We start from the raw sequence: 14237 nt of genomic DNA, 5'->3' as shown, positions 1-14237 counted from the left end.
TATGTTTATCCTCGCGCGAAACTAACACGGTACTTATTCAACGACGCTAATAACAGGGAGACTTTTCTTAATAAATAAAAAGATTATTGCCAACACTTGAAGTTTCACATCACTACCTTTTCGATGCTCCGAGCTATAAAGATGTAATCTATAATATTGCACGCCGTAATTGCTATTATTGAATCATTTCCCACTAAACCACAATCTCATTAATATTACGGACGTTTAATTTACATTAAAAATGCGTTTATCTTGGTTGCTAATCAATATCTCATTCATTATTTCTTCTATTCCTTTTTTTACTTCACTGATATCGATCAACTTAGAAACGTATAATTACTTGACATCTATGATTTGTCTAATTCTATGAAAAAATAAAAGATTAGCTACATTAAAATGAAAATGTATCTTGTTATAAGATTTATAACACTGGATGCGATTTAGCGAAAGGATTAACCCTAATTTATATTCTAAAGTGGTATAAATTAAACTGAAATTTAAAAGAGGTGCATAAATATTATTTGCACGGATTTGCATATAATACAAGTAAGAAACAGATGCAACGATGAACGAGGAATAATCGGAGACAAATTATGACGAAAAATGTGGAAAAAAATGCAAGTATAATGGAATTGTAAACTATAGTCGGTCGTAAAAAGAAATATATCTGCATCACGCGCATTTTAACGGAATCTGTTAAATTTTTGCACAGGTTGATTTATTTCGCGAAAAAACTTGTAACTCATTCAGCCGATCTTGGCACGTAACGACGATTTGCGTGACTGCAACAAATTTATTTTCTTCGCGCATGCAAGATTCCGGATGATTTAAAGTCCGCCAGTTTAGCGACTACAACAATGTCGGTTAGTGTAAAGCTGGATAAATTAAACTTTCTTTTCCCAGATAAGTTATTAAACGGAGGAATTATTTCATGATAAACTAATTTGCAACCGTGTAGAAAAAAATTCGTTTTACTAATTCGATTAACTTTCGCAAGCTAAATTTATTACAATTGCTTTCTTCATTTGTGAATGTTCTTATATCTGTATTTGTTTTATTATTGCCAGAATAATATGTCTATCGGAAATATACTTGAAAGTTATATATCTGCATACTACACGAGAAGAAAAAAATATTTCCACGATTGGAAACTGCTGGACCGAGAATTTTGCAATCGCAGACGGAATTCGCGCGCGATGTTCCTTTGATTCCCTCCGCGATTTCCGAACGTTTAATATCGGCGCTGCCCACGCTGATCGATTAGATCAGCTACGTCGAATGATTCCTGGCAAACGGTCCGTTCCGTACTTTTGAAAGGTATTCGAATTACTTGTGTCTCTTATTTATTAAAAAAGATCACGTAGAAAAAAAATATATAGAGATCACGCCAGTCTGCCGGTGATCATAGGTGATATTTAAGGCGCTGAGACAAATGTCAACAGGCAATCAATAAACTATCTCCGCGGGACATGCCGCGTATCGGGGACAACAAGTGGCGATAACTCTCGGTGGGATGCGGTTGTCTCTCGCGCGGCAGCTGGATCCTTATCGGCCCCATAAAGCGCCGATAAACATGCGCCGAGCGAACGACTGGTGCACCCCGCGATAGGGCGTAGGGCCGCGCGCACACTGGCCTAGTCGAAGGCAGGCACACCACGTGCTGCTGCCGCTAGACGTATAATCGATAGTGCACCGTGCTCTCTGTGCCACCGGCGGTCAATCAACCCTCGCGCGTTCGGGGCCGGCCGGATGTGATGCGCTTAACGCGAACGTAAGGTGCGACGTGTCGAAGAAACGCGGTCATCGCCTAATCCACCCGCTCTGAAATGACGAATGGACGTCCGTTTGTTCACCGTGCCGACCTGCCGTAAGTCATCTCCATCCGAAAGTATACCGGGATTACGCGATCGGTTCTGCGTTTGATATATTTTTTTTTTTTTTTTACTTTATTATTCTTTATTCTTCTTTGGCCATCATTTTTTTTTAAATACTTACAATTGGTCGATATATTTCACATTCGCTGCGGCAAGTGTCAATAATTTCGTGGAAAATGCGATTTCTTCTACTCGAGAATTATTCTTCGCGTAGCTCTCTGCAGTTTTCAACGTTAAATATCATGGCTCGAGGTAGAATTTTGACTGAAATAACGGCAACTTACGATTTCGTCTACTCACGCTTTTGAAATTTAATTGGAAAGAATCTTGATTTTGCAATGTTAAAGATATCTTCGTAATGAAACTTTTTAAACAATTTTCTGATAAGATCACATTGATTAAAGATTCTCATTAAAATGAAATAAAACACACTTTGTACATTATAGGCTACGATTTAATTGTTGCAATTCGCGTTAGAAAGGGAATTACTGCAGTTAATTGAACTAAGCTGTCAGTGCGACCGGTCTCTGTAATTACTTGCGTAGCACGATGACATTTTACTTCCTCCGAGCAATCGGATGACACGTTTATCGTAAATCGAAGGTACACGAACATCATAGCGTTTCCTACAATCGTCTACTATTGCAATTAGTAGAATTGGAGCTGTGTGAAATGTAACTGCAGTTGTAGGAGAAGAGAGAATCCGTAAGACGTAATAATACATGCACGATTGTAATTTAATCCCACCGAGGATGTACTGTCATTACTATTTCGATATCGCGAGGATGTTTTGCAATAAATAACTTTGAGCAGTGAATCATTTTGCGACGCAGCACTTTTTCCCTAATTTCAATTCACTTTACCTGCATGGCAACAAGATAACAAATTGAATAACGTAGTTCGATTAAGAACTACTCCGAGCGACCCACAGTAGCAGGGTTGCATCACGTCGATGCACTATGTAATTAGAAAAAAAAGTGCAATCTCGCAAAGTTATCTATCTTGCAGCAGCGTGCGGTCTCGGAAAAGGTGAGTGGACTAAAATATATCATATTTATAGCGTTTCGCTGCTATCGAGCTTAAACTTTATCTAACAGTCAAGGTAATGTGATCTAATATATGTATGCATGACTGCAGACGTGAATCAATTTTCACAATTAAATTGTAAAAGTGCTGCAGAATCGTAAGGTGTCCATTCGAAAGATATAATGGCTTACAGTTTATAAAGTTTACATTCTAAGACGTGCAAAAATATAAGAAGCCTTCCACTGTTTCTCGTTGAACTGTTTCTTATTGATTCGCCGAAAAATAATAACTTTTGTCCAAACTCATTATTTATTTATGACTCGACGAAACAAGGTCTCCACTTGAAAACACAATGTACATTTTTGATTAATTATCTTATTCGATTACCTCCTTAATCATTCAACATAAATTATGCAAATTGTATTATAAATTATTAAAACGATGGTTTGACGCAGACGAGATAATATCGTGCTTTTAATGGAAGACTGATTCAATTCAGCCTTCAAAATAATCGAGATTAAACTTTTCTTTTTCGTCAAAATTTCGTCAAATTTAACTTTCGAAAATAATACCAATATGTTTTTATTAATGTAAAAAGATTGAACGAAAAAACAGCCATAATATTTTGCTCAGGATTTAATCCAATGATAAAATTTTATTAATGAGTTAGACAGGCGGTAATATAAATCAAAACATAAGTCCTTAAATTGAAATATTCGTTTTCGAAATTCAACAATTATTAATAATTGGCCTATTGCATGATAAATACCTACATATTGAGTTATGCTTGCGTGTGTGAACTCTATTAATTAATTAAAGTAATTTTGCATCATACCTATATTTAACGATAATGAGCAGATGAATCAAGAAAGCTCATGTAATTCTAATTGAGCGTTTTTCCAATCTCTCGATTAAAAGGTTAAATGTGGGTCGCGCACATTTCGCGAGTCGACGCGTATTTTTCGACGCATCGAGCGGCGGATCAAAACAGCGGCCGATGTAGGGCAGAACCGTCACGGGGTGAACGGCACAAGCTCTCTCGCGCTTGGTAAGACATCGCGCATCTGCGCAAACGTCGCAAGCGTTCGCCAGCGAAGCTCAATAATTTGCTGCTAACGCGGCGAAACTTTTCCCACGAGCTGTGCCGAACCGATCGAGATTGCAAGACGGGCACCGATCGCAGCCATTAAGTCGTCGCTGAAGCAACACAAAGTCGATTAACCTTCAAGTAGGAGAGTTACGTGAACGCGGCACTATTAATATACTAATGGTGCAAGTATACGCAGGTTGATTTCCTCACCTTACATCACTGTTAACGCTAATAATTGAGGATAATGTTATAATGTACTGCGTGGTTCGTAATAATATTCTTAAAGTAACGCTTTATTACGCTTTATTACGTTAGAAAGACGGGGTTTTATTTCATCTCTTCACGGGACGGAAGGGTCGGAATTGAATCTCGCGAGCAAGTTCAGCTTTCTGTGCTGCGATATTAGTATAATCAATCACCATTATTATTAATAAAAATAAAACCCAATCGTGTTAAGAGAAACGTCTATTAATGTCATCTTAAAACTGAAAAAAAGGGTAAAAATCACTCTTCCGTCTTTCGGCTGTTCACATATAATTATTTTATCACTAGGTCACTCTTTCGTCACTCTCTTATCATTTTGTCACTTAATCCGCAATTTATCATTTACCTACGTTTCCCCTTTGTATATTTTTTATGTCGAGTGTCTTAAAGGAATTACGCTCATATATTTCATTCTATTCCGCGCTGACTCATAATGCTGAACGGCGATCGTCTATCAACTTTAGGAGCTATGCGGGCCGCTCCACTTAATCTATTCTATTAAATCCATATATTCCGAGGATTAGTCAGTTTCGAAGAAAATTCTGAGTTTGTTCTACATCGATTGCGGTTCGCACAAACACGAGCATCCTCGAATCGGCCTCGCTCTTTCATCAAATCGAGCAAATCGAAAGCGTAACAGATATCGAAACAATTCTTATGAGGAACAGCACGGAGATAACTCGCACGATCATCGTACTTTGTCGAGTTAAGTCCAAGATAATTGGGTATTCCGTCGGAAAATGCTGTTGTAAACATGCACGGTATGGAGAAACGACCGTCGTAAGACGACGAGGGCTTGCGAGAGAATCTCCTGCGCGTATCGAAGATATATTAAGCTTATGTGTATTCTCCGATCAAAAGAGCCGCGTGCTCGCTCGCGATGCCACCCGGTGGCTTCTCAGCTGGCTAATTAGCCGGTCGATTGTTTCGCCATACGCGACAATATAAAGCGGCGTAGAAAAAAAAGGATAAGGGGACGCGCGCGAAAGGAGGAATATCGGCGGCCCATCGATCGAGCGGGTAATTATACGCGGTCGATGTTAAGAATCCCTCAGTGACATGATAATACTTAATATTCCGGGCATAATGCTGCCGATACACCGCACTAGGGCAAAGCAATGTCATCGGTGGCGGATTGAAGAAACGTCGGCCGCAAAAAGTTGACGGGGAAAAAAAACGTTACACAGCATATTGAGTGTTAAACGCACGAAAAACGTTTCAACGATGTCTTTAATATTTTATTTGTAATCACTGTGTGGGGCAACATAAATTATACACTTGTGCGATAGAAACGTAAACAAACGCCTGTATTTGAAAGAAAATTATAGACAACTGTGGCGGAAAATAAAATATTTTAATGGTCATGATTCTTTTGCGAGTAAATTTCTTTTTTTTATTTATTCGGTTGTTCAGCACGTACACAGTGCAGTTATCGAGAAATCCACCAATGAATGTCATCCTTTTGGTTTATATACACGCGAAAAATATTAAAGGTACAAAATATCGCGCGCTCTTGCGTTTCGGGTGGCTTTCGCAAAATTTTTCATAAAATCCAAAACAAAACGCCTCCTCTATGGCAAATCTGCGAAATTGGTTTCCACATTTCTCCCCGTAGAAAAGAATGTGACATTCCACTTCACGCGACACGTTCATTCATTTTCTTTCCCTTTTTCCTTCCAGGTTACTACCAACTCATGAATATTAGATGTTACCAGCCGGGAATATCGTAGAATCTAACTTCATCTCGCTTTCCCCTGCGTAATTATATTAATTTATCACTGACCCGCAAATAACATGAAAACATAAAATATTCACGTCTTTCGTAAATCTTTGCCTTCCATGCCAAACGCGCGAATACGCACGTATGCATATATGCATATACATATATGCAAGTGTCAAATAATAAAATGTGCATATTATATTGTGGCTCGCATTCTCACTACGTCTGGCTAAAGACATTGGTTGTTCTAAGCTTCGGTCAGTCACCTTTACCCCAAATACGCTTCGCTGTCGATAGATGATAATACGGGATTATACGAATAGGGAGAGAGAGAGAGAGAGAGAGAGAGAGAGAGAGAGAGAAAGAGAGGGAGGAAAGGGAAAGAGAGAGAGAGAGAGAGAGAGAGGGGGCGGAGAAGAGTAGAATTTATTTGCATCCTGCACTTAAATGCTACATTCGCGAACTTTCTTTCCAGACGTCACTGCTTTGAAAAAAAATGCTGTTAGAAATACTCGTTACGTGAAAAGCTACTTTTTACTGACGCAATCACGTTCGGATTGCGTTTTTTTTAAGAACGAGGAGATAGCTTTTCCGAAATACACCACGTCTTCACTTTCCACGGTATTTGCTCACCCTCACTTATCTGACAACTGCAAAATTCGATTCAAGTTTTATTTCTACCGCTAAGTATTCCAGGTAAGCACACAATTGAGAGAGATCCAGTTGTGAATTGGAATGTCTACTTTAATGTTTCCCACCGCAATTTATGGGGTTTAATCGGCTTTGGAAAGGTTTTATCCCCCATTAATTTTTCTTCCGCGATTTTCCGATTTGCTCTTTCAATACATAAAAATCAACGTCGGCGCTATCGCAGGCGGAAAATCGTCAAGGGTTAATTATGCGAGAGAGAGGTCGAAATTGGCCGTTGCGTCTCTTCTCTTGCCGGAGGATTAAAGCGGAGCGGCGAAATCGACATCTCCTCGCTCCTCGTTAAGAAGGTTGAATGTGGAAGTGCTCAAAGTGTTGGTCCACCCCTCGCAAACGCGTATTCCACTCCAGCCGACCGCGATCGGCCCTTATCTCACGAGGGCGAGATATTAGGACGCAAAATCGAAACGGCGAATCGACCGACCGATCGGGCGAGGGGGTGGGGGGGGGGGGGTATGTTGCGCGCGAGGGGGAGCGCGAGGGGGAACGCGAGGGAGACGGAGGCAACGACAGAGGCAGCAGCAACAACAACAGAGCGGGGGTTTAACTTTAACTCGCGAGAGGTGGAAGAGAGGAGGTGCGCGCACGGGAGCCGGGGGGAGGGGGGGGTGGCGGAGGGTGGAGGACGGTGGAGGAGGTGAAGCGCAGGCGTTCGCACGCTCCTGCGCATCGTTGCCGTTGCTGCTGTATACCGCGATGCGACAGTCATACGTGGGGCGCGAGAGCGGGTGGTGCTCTCTCTCCTTCAAATCGAAATCTGTCGATCTCGCATTTGGAAAAGCTCTAGGTATTGCGTGCAAGGCCCGCATCGCCGGGTTCCGCGTATGCACGAGCGGTCTCGCGTGTCCGTGCCCCTTCAAGCAGCCGCGGGGGCAGCTTGGTGGAGAGACACCTTCGTGCACTTCGTGCATGTGCATGTGCATGTGCGTAATCCCCCACCGTGTACACGTGTATGTATATGCGTGTGCGTGCCTGCGTGCGTGCGCGCGCGCGCGCGTCCCGTGTGAATGTTCGTTGCCGCTCGCGAGCAATGAACGGCGCCTCGCGCTTTCGCGAGAATCTCGCCGCTCGCAATTTTATTGTTAGCGTCGCGTACGCGCGCGCGTGCACTCAGGCACGTCCTTCTCAGACGTTCTCCGACGCAGGGGTTCGGGCTGTCGAAGTTTAGGATGAAACTTTCCTCCGTTCGCGGCAAATGCACGGGAGGACACGCGCATCGTACATCGCGTGCAATTCGATCGGACGCGCGAAACGGTCGGAGATGCAGAAATAATCACCGATGTTGATGCGCGGTCGTCTTCCTTCCGGCGACGAAGTCGCCGAGGGTTGTTAGTGTTGCTTTTTTTTTTTCTTTTTTCCAATGCGCTGGTGGCGTTGTGCACGAGAGAAGAACGGGTCAGCGCGCTTCTCTCGCCGCGACGCCTCGCGATTCTCTGCGGTCGGTGCACTGTCCGACGCGTGCAGCGAGGGGTGCATCGCAGCGTATTGCGAATGACGTCTTGCAATTGTCGTAATGGACTGATGCATTTAGAAACAGGATTGAAACCGGTGAAAAAGGTAGGAGATAAGAGAAAAGATAATGATCTGGGATATCGCGGTACGTAATTCTTTCTGAAAAATACAAAAAATTTCAACGCATGTAATAGTTTATATAATTTATAACTGTATCGCCAGTGTTATTAATGGTATAGATACAAATTGCATTTGTGCTATACATTTATTTATGTCACTGATAGCGATATATAGATAAAAATCATTGCAAATCATTTTTTCCTCGACTAGAATTAGCTTGAATTCTACTAGCAAAGCATGCGAAATTGAAAAAATACGAAACACAAAATAGATATCTCACATTTCTATCTTTCGTTCTATTGTCTCGGTGAGTTTGGATTTTTGAAGCTAAAGGCATGAAAAAACAATTCTAATGCTTATTCGCGGCAACCGGGCCGTGAAACGGACTTCTAAAGCCAAATTCCACAGGCTCGAAAATTGAACTCACCGCGGTTACATCAGTTTCAATTCCCGGTTACTAACCGCGTGAGCAGCTTGTTGTCGAACGCCGTGGCCGATCGAATGTAGGTCGGGGCGATGCGAAACGTGCCTCGAGAGCCTCTCGACGAAACCGAGTTTTAGCTTCGTCGCGATCGTTCGCTCCCCTTTTTCGCCTACCGGAAGCCGGACCGGATATCCAATTCCTTTCGAGTTCGAAACGAAGATACCGCTCGTGGAGACGTACTGTACGTGTCTGGCGTGCCGAAGGTTCCGACGTTTCGACAACCTTTTCCCCGAGAGTCGAATGACCCAGCGAACTCGGATGTGCACTTAGCCAAGTGGATTGCAACGCGATTCTCGTTCGCTTCGAATTACGTCGGGCGAGAATGCGAAAGCCAAAAGAAAACTCTGCGTGTTCCTAACACGTGAAATTGAATCAATTGCTTCAAAGGCACGTTAAACCAAGATAGAATCGGTTATCTTAATTTCGAAAATAAATGCGATACAGAAATATTTTTCGACGACAAATCCAAAAGTGAATAACAAAATTATCAATGGAAATGGTTATTTATCCGAAAAATATAACGATATAGTTGTATATAATTGTTAAGAAAGATCAGTTGGTTATGTGCTCGTAAAATGTTATAATGTCGCTTTACTTCTGTTACAATTATCCTCGTGGATCCTCTTATTGAACTTTAAGGTAAAAAAAAAAAGCTTATTTCTTATCAGTGTTATCATAACGTATCTGATTGTTTCATTTTATTTTATAAATCATTTATTTACAATTTATACCACAGAATGTTCATCTTGCAAAAGATTTTTAAAAATCTAAAAAAAACCTATACTTCAAAAATTTTGCTGCGAATCTATAGATTCACAACGTTCATTCAACAGTTATGCATTCCACTTAAATGAGCGCTGAAATTTCGGCTGCACTAGATGATATATTTTCACTTTTTCGCTTTCCCCATTTGATCGAACGTGCTATTATTATTTTACCATGATTAGATGTGTAATAAAAAAAAACAATGCATATTATATCAAAATGCTCGAGTTTCGATTTAGAGTGCTTTTGAAACAATCCATTTCGTTAATTTGATTTTCCCTTTTTTTTCTACTTTGCATCCTCTTTTGTCTTTTTCGCTTTCTCGATTATACTTGTTTTAGTGCAAACATATTTGACGTCCAATTTATATGCATTGCTGTTTGACACTCAGAAAGGACTCGCGTCGCAACGCATAATAATATTCCCGCCGCTTCTGTTTGCCTGCCCGATAAATACCTCCCTCAACTTTCTCTCGCTCTCGAATATATGTTCCTCTTTCGTGCTCTCTTGACTCTTTCATAGATATTCCTCTCTAATGAGACGCTTGTCTCTTATTTTGCTGTTCTCTCGTCATGACGTTAAAACTTCAGACCGTAGCGCCTTCCGGTATAGAGTGCAACCTCTGTAATCCGAGTTAATTGACCACAAACAAGTATTCAAAGTACTTGAATCACTGAAGTCTGATGTAAATATGCGAATAAAAATTGCGAACAATATTGATAAACAAAGCGATAGTTATATAACATCCAAAATACTCTATTAGAAATAAAATCAAGTGTTTCAAAATTAATTAAGAATAGAAATTGTGCTGAATCCTCGAAATATTCTATCATATTTATAATATTCGTTCATATAAGATGTTTATGGTGTGCACATATATTTTACAAAAAAAAAACTATGTAATTCATAATGTCAGAGCTTGAAAATGAAATGAAAGAAACTTATATGATCTCGTCGTCCCGTATTAAAATTATGCTATCAAAATCCTTTTGCAGATAAATATTGCACGAATCAAATATCACGAGTGACTACATAACTTATCATCAGTGTTGATCCACGTAAATGAATTCATTTTAATCTTGCAACAAGTTCTATACTTGTTACGTAAGAACTGTCACGAAATACTTAGTACTTGTAGTAGTTATATCTCAATCTTTTATCTTTCATCTTATTCGTTTTGTACCGTGTCCAATTTTAGTTTCTTTATAAAATTTACTCAAAAATGAGGAAAGCATTTCATTCGTCACCATCAAATTTTCAAAAAGCGAAAGGATTGTGCGACCATATCGTCAATTATTTGAAACAATTAAATTTTGTTTCGCAAGATATGTACATGTCACGCATCACTTGAGACGGACAATATGGATTTGCGTATGCAATTTATTTTGTCAAATATTATATAATTCTAAAAATCTGAATCTATTTTCAGAGCTCAAGAGCTCTTTTAAAATGTCATCTGAAAGCTTCACCTGTTTTAATGAAAACATCAACTCTGCAATTTGTAAAAGATAAAGTAATAATATTATAACCAGTATTGGAAATATTAAATTTAAACATTGGATTTTGTTCTCCAATTCTCATCATCCACAAATTCCTCAAAATAATAGATTCTCGAGATACAGATAATTTGCTAAAATACACTTTAAACGTGCACATATTCGAGGAAAAATTCGTATCATCGACGAGTTCGGATTATCGGAGGTTGCGCCGTATTTACGTTTCGGCGATGATGGACGAATGGGGGATGAGATAGGTCGTTGTAACGATCGTCCGCCCCATCAGATGCGCGGGGAGGAAGAATCGAAGCGTGTAAAAGCATCGGAGCCGCCACCCGTTTCGATGGTAACGTATCGGTTCGCGGAAGCGCGCGTGTCGCCGCGTTTCGCCGGGTCAATTAATAGAGTAGTTTTTGCGCTGTCACATATTTTATACACACATGTGCCTGCGCGGTAAACGCATAATGTTGAAATAATGTTCGTTCGGTGCGAAGCGACCGCGAGCTAGCGTGGCAGCTTTCATCTTTCAGCGCTGGTCCGGATGAACCGGCAGTTAAAGTTCTAGAGAGAAAAGAAGGAGGTGACCGAAAGTGAGATAAATTAAAAAGTTGAGGGGCTTAATGGAAGACTGGACCGAGTCTATAATTGCGAGGTTCACTTTTAAATATGATCTCGTATCTAAAATGAGCCGGACGAATTATTGACTTATTCCACTTCCGCCGTTGAGTCACTTAACTCTGACGTGCGCCGTTCTCAAAGGGCAGTTACACCAATGTCATTCCAACTTTGTTGAGCTCTGCTAAGTAAATTTATTTCTCACCTGTACTCCACAAGTATTATAGAGTACTATGGATACCATAGGCGCTATAAGCGACGCGCTACAGTTTAAAAGGGAGTAACAAATTGCTATGTCGAGCTTATACTTGAGTCTGTTGGCGCGAAGACTTTAGATTTACGTTATCACTCGCGTATACACGCGATTTGACGTGACGCGTTAGCATTTACCGTATCCGTAACACAGAGATTGAAACCGATATAATCTCGATGAGTTTCACTCTTCGTGTTGCGCAAGCGAAAAGTGTATCTCGTACCAATCGTCGCGATCCCGTTGTTAGGCACATCACACGAATGCGAAAGCGCGCTCTCGCGTGCGTCCAGCATCACAATCAAAGCACGTCGAGTTTGTATCAGTTACCGTTCTCCGATTCACAACGCATCGTGTTACAAGAAGTCTTTATTTTTTTTTTTTTTTCTTGGCACCGATTATCTCGCACGAGCACCACGCTTTTTCCTCGCGAGGAGGGTCGCCTCGGCTCAGCGTAGCGGAAATACTCGTTCGTCAAGTCGACGGCGCCAACGTGTGCCGAGTTTTCCACCTGGCCGTTCTCTCTCTCTGGCCGATAAAGAGAGATAGGCAGAGATTGCCGAGAGGAGCAGGCCGAGAGAGAATCGGATAAAGTTTCTTCTTTGTGACGCGAGAAAAAAATGCCGAACAGCCGGGACGAAAGGGGCACAAACAGAGAGAGGTTCTCTGTGCTTTCTCTCTATGCTCTCTCTCTGTTCTCTCTGTTCCCTCTCCCTCTCTCTCTCTCTCTCTTTCTCTCTCTTTCTCTCTCTCTCTCTCTCTCTCTATGTAGGTTAACCAGGTCGATCGGCCTACGTTCCCTCGTTCTCTATCACCTCGACCTCCCCCTGTTCGTCGTCGTAACCTCTTGTCGCACCCTTAAACCCCTAGTGACGGATTTACTGATATGCAGTATAAACACAAACTTAGGCCCTGACTATTACTCAAATCGTCCTAACAATTTGTTGATATAACAAAATAATTTCAAAAGATATTTAATTTATATTATAATATTATGCATAAGAATACCATGCAAAATAACATATTATAATTTATTATTATTAAACTATTATTTGAGATACATAGAATGCATATTATTTATATTATTATTTCATATTATTTATTTAATCGTTATTATTATTAATGAACATATACATACAAATTACAATTATTCATCACAAATATTTACAACATTTAATTTTTCATAGATAGTTAAATTAAACGTCATCTAAATGCCATTTAAACGTCAATATATTTACTCGTTTTCGGAATAAATTTTTATCTAGCAAAATATTTTGTTGTTTTATTGCAAAGAAAAATATTTATCAATAAAAAAGAACGGTGTGTTTATTTTAATGAAATTTATATTCATGTTTATATTTTTAATGTGAATTATGTTTGTATTAATACTTAAAACAGATTTTTGAAAAGTCAAAATTATTAAAAATTTTAATTAATTAAGCAGGAGTGAGTATAAAAAAATTAGAAATTGATTAATTTTCAGGTCAAGAGGCAATTCCGCGATAAAAAAAAACCGAAATTTGTGCATATATTTTTCAATAATAATTTGGAAAATGCTCTCATAATTGAAAAGGTCACGTCAACTGCATATCATAGGCTTTTCATGCGTTAAATATCGTTGAGGTTATCGGTAACAAGCGTTTTAATACTGAACGCCGCGTTCGATATGCGTGTAAAATACAATCAACGGTATTTAGAATGTCGTGTAAATTACCAATAAAAAGATAATTACACGGTGTAATAAGTTTATTATAATTCTGTGCCGTAAAATAGAGCGTATGCGATGTCTATTTAGGCTTTTGCAAAATTAAACTTTTAATTAAAATTTCTGTGGTATACAACGCATTAAGCGATGTTCTTTAAAGCCCGTAAAATTCCATATTCGCCACTGCGTTCGACCACCATTAACCTAATCGCTCGACCTTTATCATTCTCGGTGGTGTGAGAATCACGAAAATATGTCCTGTCGCGGCGTAATTTTTGTCGCACGGACGATCGATCCCGATATTAATCCACCGATTAATCGTCGCCACCTACGGAAGTTAATTGCCAGATTTGTCACATGCGACATGCGCTCGTTGTACGCCGTCATCCGGCGAAATCGGAGCACCACGAGAGCGTTCAAATAGGGGAAGTTCGCGTTTGAAAAATGAACCAAACCTCTTCCGGCGAGTACGCCAACGCTTATCGAAATCCATTCAATCAACAAGCGCGAAAATGCAATCAGATATCTACAAGTGCCGAATTCATTCATATCTATATAACATATTACATCTCTCCTTTTACGAAGAGAGTTCTGATTTTAATAATAATATAAAATCGAAATAAAACTTTATGATATATATATAGAAAACGTTAAAAATAAAATCGCAA

General features: G+C 40.0%; 1 protein-coding gene across 6 annotated transcripts in view; it reads left to right on the top strand.

The window, feature by feature from the left end:
- Nucleotides 1–252: 252 nt before the first annotated feature.
- LOC105673069 (uncharacterized) overlaps nt 253–14237 on the top strand; it is a 55070-nt gene continuing 41085 nt past the window's right edge. For 2 of the 6 annotated variants that reach the window (XM_067355342.1, XM_067355339.1), the window contains exon 1: nt 7243–7469. The gene's annotated coding sequence lies outside the window, so the exon portion shown is untranslated. Of the gene's footprint in view, nt 1868–7242; nt 7633–14237 lie in introns of those variants that run through there. The other 4 variants (XM_067355341.1, XM_067355340.1, XM_067355338.1 and 1 more) reach the window with 4 other exon arrangements.

Source organism: Linepithema humile, chromosome 5, assembly GCF_040581485.1.
Source record: "Linepithema humile isolate Giens D197 chromosome 5, Lhum_UNIL_v1.0, whole genome shotgun sequence".
Classification (NCBI taxonomy): Eukaryota; Metazoa; Arthropoda; class Insecta; order Hymenoptera; family Formicidae; genus Linepithema; species Linepithema humile.
Note: the sequence above shows the minus strand (reverse complement) of the source record. Positions and strands in the feature narration are given on the sequence as shown.